Raw genomic sequence first — 6,659 nt, 5'->3', positions numbered from 1 at the left:
CGCCGCCCGGCCCCGGCCTCCTCCTGCCCCGCCGTCCCGGGCCTCGCAGGCTCCGCCGCGCACGGGGCCGGTTCTGGGGGAGGGAATGTAAACAAATCGGGGTTTTATAGTTACCTCACACTCGAGTGCCGTGTGCATCTCCTCTCCGCTCGGTACCAAAGCCCGGCTGCACCCAATCGCCTATTCACCAAAGCCGTCTGCGCTAACTGCGTCGCAGAGTCCCGCGCTCCAAACGCGCGGCTACGCCGGTGGCGTACGAGACCCACGCAGGTCCCCGCGCAGCCGCACAGCGTCCGCCTGTGGGCGCTGCGCTAGGGGCGTACACGCGCCGCCTAGCCATTCGCGTCGGGGAACGCCGACTGCGTAGGGTGCCGCACCATTCGCGAGGTTGGCGCGGAGAGTCGGAGCTTACGCAAACTGCGGAGCTCAGCGGCTCCGCGCTGGTTTTGTTCCAAGAAAGGAGGCCGCGGAGAGCGGCCCTGGCGCATGCGTGGAGTGCCCGGACGCGCCGGGCCCTGTCGTGGGTCGTGGGGCCTCGGGCGGGAGGGGCGTCGTGGGGACCCCGGAACGCGCACACAGAAGCCAGAAGGCTTTAGGGTAAGGAGTCAAGATGCTTGTCTGCACGAGTTAGACAAACGCGTTCAATGAGTCCTTCCCCTTTGTAAAAGTCACCTTTTCAGGCTCTTGGGGCAAAAGCAACAGATGCATGTATTTGGTGCTACGCTGCCACTCGTGAACTCTCAGCACACTTAATGCGGGTCTTCCAAGCCCCAGAGAAAACGGTGGCTCCTGCGCGCATGCACGCACCGGGAGTCTTTCTCAAGGACTCTGGCGACCCTTCCAGGGCCAGCCACCTCCTACCCCTCCTCAATGAATGGATTCTTTCTTAACACCCAACGGCAGAAACTCCCGGCCCAGCCCATCAACTCCGTGGGCTCCCGCCCCAATCGTGTCTGTTCTTGCTCCCAATCTGCGAACACCTACCTGCATGGGCTCCTCCCCTACTCTTAAGCAACCCACAACCCACGTTTTCTTCAAAGGTGCCTCTGGACATCTGCCCTTTGCTTGTTACTTTTGCGTTTCGGCTCTTACAAAACCCACATGTCAAGGCCTATCTGCATTCTGCCCGGGGTGCCTTTGTCTCGGTGTCCAACCGGAATGTAATATTGAGAGCTAGTTCTGGGGATGCCTTATGAGTGCCTGGCAGTTTGCATAAAACCAGGATCAGTGGTCATAGGAAGTTTTACTGTGTGTCAGGTACTTACAGAGTGCCTCACATATATAGTAACTTAATCCCTAATCCCCATATCACAGCCAGGTAGGAATTATTATCCAGGAAACTGAGGCACAAGACATTCCAGAGCAGGTAGAGAGGTGAATTGGGATCTCCAAACCCATTCAAGTACATTTCCCTACTATTCTGCATATTAGTCCTTCATAAAATAAGATTGTTTTGTTTTTGTTTTATATCTCGACAAAGAACGTCTTTTTAATTGGATGCCTCCTGACTGCAAGGACACTTAGCTACTCGCACCCTCTTTTTCTTGTTTGAGAAAGCTAATCCATGTACCCCACTCCTGCTGGCAAAGAGAGAAGTCATGAGATGTGGAGGAAGAAAGTTAAGTGTGAGTCCTTGTTTCCAGCCTCACCATTGCCACTAAATGTGGGGGACAATGGCCGCGGTCCTCAGATTCACGGATAAATTAAAGGGATTATTTTAAATGTATTCTAAGGCTTATTCTACAACTAACGTCCTTAGAGTTCATAAAATCATTGTAGGACATCCAACAGGTGCAAAACATAAAAAGCATCCAAATTACCCATACACACACACACACACACACACACACACACACACTTGTTTGTTTTGCTTTTTTTGAGGCGGGGTGTCACTCTGTCACCCAGGCTGGAGCGTAATGGCACAATCACAGCTTACTACAGCTTTGACCTCATGGGCTCAGGCGATTCTTCCGCCTCAGCCTCCCAAGTAGCTGGGATTACAGGAACAGGCCACTGTGACAGGCTAATTTTTTGAATTTTTGTAGAGATGAAGTCTCGCTATGTTGCCCAGGCTAGTCTGGAGGAATCCTAGGGCCTCTCCCTCCCAAAGTGCTGGGATTACAGACATAAGGTACCACACCTGGCCTGTCTTGATTATTTCATTTTACTTTTTTTTGAATTGGAGTCTCACTCTGTCGCCCAAGCTGGAGTGCAGTGGCAAGTTCACAGCCACCACTCCTCAACCTGCTGGACTCAGGCGATCCTTCTGCCTCAGCCTTCCAAGTAGCTGGAACTATAGGCGTGTGCCACCATGCCCTGCTAATTTTTCAGTTTATTGTAGAGACAAGGTCTTGCCAAGTTGCCCAGGCTGGTCTCGAACCCGTGGTCTCAGGCAATCCTCTCTCCTCCACCTCCCCAAGTGCTGGGATTATAGGCATGAACTGAGCCACCTCACCTGGCCTGATATTTTAAGGACTGATAATTATTTATTGAACACATTATTATCAGCACCCTTAAAGTACATATCTTTCTTTCAAACATCAGTAAGATATAGCACTTACATTCCTCATATATTAGGGCACTGGCACTGCTTTCTTAATGATGTATACACAAGGCTGTTCAGCTGGCACACACAAATACAGCTTGGACAACATAGCAAGACCCCATTTCTAAAAAAAAAAAGCTGACAGGCTTTCTCAAATACCAATTGCCAGGCCCTGCCTGTGAGCTGAACCAATTTATCAAATATTGAAATACTTCTCTGCAAGTCGGTCAACAGCTGCAACTCAGAGTGGTATCTGTGCACACTTCCCACTCCTATTCCCAGGCCTTCCTCTCAAAATTTTCCAGACCTCCACATTTTAGGAACTAAAAGGCTCATATCTGGCTGAGACAGAGGTCTTTGGACTATATATCACCCCTGCATTAAACTACTTGAAAATGGTAAACAACCTGAAAATAGAGACCATGTCTCCGATCACTTTGTAAGCTCACCCACACATCCAAACACATCCTGGTATGTACACACTGACTTGGGCAGGGCTTAGAGCAAAATGATCAGACAGGATAAATAATGAAGCTGCAAACTAGAATATTACTTTTCCTACTGGGAAAAGAACCTCAGAAAATGACTTGCAGGCTTACACAAAATCTCCTGCTGAGTTAAAGAATGGCCAGTGCAGCAAAAATATCACTCTAACATATGAATAGCTTTATCTTTACCAGTTTTATACACAAGTAATATGTTAGGGAAAGGAATTTCTAATATGTTGGAATCATAAAACTTTCTAAAAAGGTTAGACTTTTTTTTCTCCAGCCACCTAATTTGATTCATAAAGAAGCTCATCTGAACTATAAAAACAGTATAAGTGATTTTCAGTACCTGAGGGGAGAGTATTGAATTATGTGTAAATGGTTTACCTTTCACTGTTTAGTTAATTCACACTGCTTCAGTCATGATATTATTTCACATATCTAATTTTTAAATTTGTGAGACATGATATAGTAAATACAATGACCTTTTACCCTTCAAAGAATTGGAAAAGAACTAACTACAAAAGAGAAAATAAGAACTGCACGTCACACCTCAGTCTTCAGCTGTGACTGAAGGAAATCCATGTCATAAACCCGGCTTTCCTTCTTACAGAGGACAATAGTCATCATACACAACAAGGTTAAGAATCTTTAATGAAATCTGTAAAGAACATGACTAATTCAAAGAAATCAGATGTTTCAAACTCAATCATTCTTTCCATGATTCAAAATTAGTAATAACCAAGGACAAAGAAACCTCCTTAAATTCATCTTCAGTTTAAACTCTGACTTTTACATGGACAAAAAAGTTTGGTTCAGACAAGGTTATGATTAGAGAGGCCATTTGTCAAGAGTACAAGGAAACTAAATTATGTTGATATGTGAACGTGGTGGGTGTGGGGGTATTAAGTCCCAGAACAGGTGTTCAGATCTGGGAAGGGACAATATCAGTAATATGTAGATGAAGTTCTAAACCTAGACCTCAAAATTAATGACTATTTATTTTTAGAGACTGTATTTCATTGCGAAGATTGAAACTTGAACTCTGGATCTGACTCCAGAAAAATGTAAAAGATGTGTACCATTCCATTTCTTTGAGACCAGTAGCATTGCGTGACATGGAACAGGGCAAGCCCACATCAAGATAGGGAGGTGGGGTCTGTGGGGTAGTCTCTTTCAGATCCCCTGAGACATTATGGCTCTACCATCTCTTTTTATGCAGTCTCTAAGCACTTGTCCTTCCCACAGGTAAGATAAATGAGTCCATGAATGTTCTCACTGAAAAGCACAGCTGCCCTTCTACCTCCTCCTCCTTTTTTTTTTTTTTTTTTGAGTTGGAGTCTCACTCTGTCACCCAGACTGGAGTGCAGTGGCTGCTCCCGGCCACTGCCGCCTCGACCTGCTGGGCTCCGGGGATCCTTCTGCCTCAGCCTTCCAAGTAGCTGGAATTACAGGCACGTGCTACCACGCCCAGCTAATTTTTGATTTATTGTAGAGATGAGGTCTCGCCAAGTTGCCCAGGCGGGTCTCGAACTCACGAGCTCAGGCAATCCACTCATCTCAGCCTCCCAAAGCATGGGGATTACAGGCTGAGCCACCGAGCCCGGCCTTCCTCCTTCTAAAGAGCAAGACCCATGTGTCTGAGAGACCATCCTCCTCCACAGAGATAGGTACACAAAGACAGGAAGAAAGAAGTCACTGCTACTCTGAGGAGGGAGAGTTTCTGATGTGCCTGTCAAGTGCAGTCATTCTGAATTGGTGGGTTTATGCAGTAAAACTGAGTTTCAGGCTGTCTGCAGATACAAAAATAGATTGGAGAAATGAAACAAAGATTTAAGCAACTCTTCACCCTAGGAAGAAAAAGTAGATTTGTTGTGCTTTGCCCAAGTGGCCCTAACCAGAGTCCTGAATTTCAAGCCAGATTCCTGAATTTCAAGCCAGTACAGTCCAAACAAAAGGCCTGTAGCTTTCGGTGTTTCTCCTGGAAGAGAGACAATAATAGATAAAGCCTCAAGCCTCTGATTCACCACATCCTTTCAAAAATAAAAATGAGACTCAGCTCAAGAAAAAGAGGAAGACCTACTGAAAAGAATGAACACAAGCAAAACACTCAGAGAGAGAGCCAGACTAACAGACAAACCACGCATTTGCCCACATGGTACATCCAAGAAGCTTCTCATCTTAAACTTACTCTCACGGAACCCACCAATTCCTGGAATTCCACAGCTAGCATTTCATCCCTGGGCCTTGCACCCAAAGGGACTTTGACCCGGAGAGAAGTTACTACCACTTTATCATTTATTTATACTGTTGTGGGTGTATATACTATATATTTCAAGACCCGCCTGAGCAGCGAGACCTCATCTCTACAACAAATCAAAAATCAACCGGCGGCTACTTGGAAGGCTGAGGCGGAAGGATCACTGGAGCCCAGCAGGTGAGGCTGCGGTGGCCGGAAGCGGCCACTGCACTCCAGTCTGGGTGACCGAATGAGACTCCAAGTGAAAAAATAAAAATAAAAAAAGAGGAAGTTCTAAGAAAAGAGAACACATGGTTATCTAGATTCCCCAGGGCAGTATGGTGCAAAGGGAGAGAAGAGGAATAGAGACAACTTTTCAGTCTCACATCCAGCCAGCTGCGTTCACTCACGGAACACGAAGAAAAAGAAAAAGTTGGCCTGGGAGCCACCCTTTCAGATCGTCTGCAACTCCAACAGCACAACAGAAATCAGCTTCTCAAAACTTAACTCCCAGTCCAAAGGAATTAAGAAAAAGTGGCTTAACTATCACATGAATATAGCAAATTTGAGATGTATCTGTGGATGATTACACTTCAATTTAAGGAAAATTGTCAACATGGGAATGAATTAGCAATAAGTTACTGTGTAAATTTTTCTCGAAGGTTTGTTAAATTAGTTGAAATTAATATATCCATTTAAAATTTTATTTTAAAGTGGCATCACATGAGAGCAAATTTTAAATCTTGCCTAGGGCTTCTAAGATAATTCATAAGAAGACCCAATTCACAACTGACATTTATGAAAAATAATCAAGTGCATCTTTAAAAATCAAGATACACTTGTTTTATCTTAGCAAATATTGTGTACCTTTATTTGACAGCAAGAATGCAGCAAACTTGTAAATATTAGGAAAAGCAGTAAATGAACTGTCAAAACAAGAGTAGCTTGTAGGAATTTCTGAATTTTTCTTGTACTATTTCTAAGTAAAACTTGAATCATTTTTTTAAAAATTTATTTATTTTAATAGAGCAATTCACTTTTCCATTCTTCAAAGAATCCCACAGGCCTACCTCTTCATTCCTGCCTAGATCTTCAGAGAAACTTCAGAAAAGTCCTAATGTTTTGAGAGCAACGCTTCTGGCAGTTCCCAATAGTCACCGACCCATCACGCTGGCTTTCTTTCTCCTAGATGATCTCACCTACAGCCTCTGCTGATTTCATCACACAGAAGTTTCATTCTAATTACAACGGCAGTTGCTTTCTCTAAGCAGTTATGTGTTACAGTCTGTCTTCCCATCTTAAACACACAAAGCTGTATGGCTTAAAATGTGCAGAGCACCATTTAAATGCTGTAAATAGAACTCATTTAATTCCTACAATAACCCTG

The 6,659-nt window shown here is 44.8% G+C and overlaps 1 protein-coding gene across 1 annotated transcript in view; it reads right to left on the bottom strand.

The window, feature by feature from the left end:
* Nucleotides 1–266, bottom strand: part of SLC39A10 (solute carrier family 39 member 10) — a 62,426-nt gene extending 62,160 nt beyond the window's left edge. The window contains exon 1 of the mRNA XM_008063527.1: nt 115–266. The gene's annotated coding sequence lies outside the window, so the exon portion shown is untranslated. The remainder of the gene's footprint in view (nt 1–114) is intronic.
* Nucleotides 267–6,659: the final 6,393 nt, after the last annotated feature.

This window comes from Carlito syrichta, unplaced genomic scaffold (assembly GCF_000164805.1).
Source record: "Carlito syrichta isolate Samal-C Ts95f unplaced genomic scaffold, Tarsius_syrichta-2.0.1 Scaffold306906, whole genome shotgun sequence".
Lineage (NCBI taxonomy): Eukaryota > Metazoa > Chordata > Mammalia > Primates > Tarsiidae > Carlito > Carlito syrichta.
The sequence above is the reverse complement of the archived record's forward strand: the minus strand, read 5'-3'. Positions and strand labels throughout refer to the sequence as shown.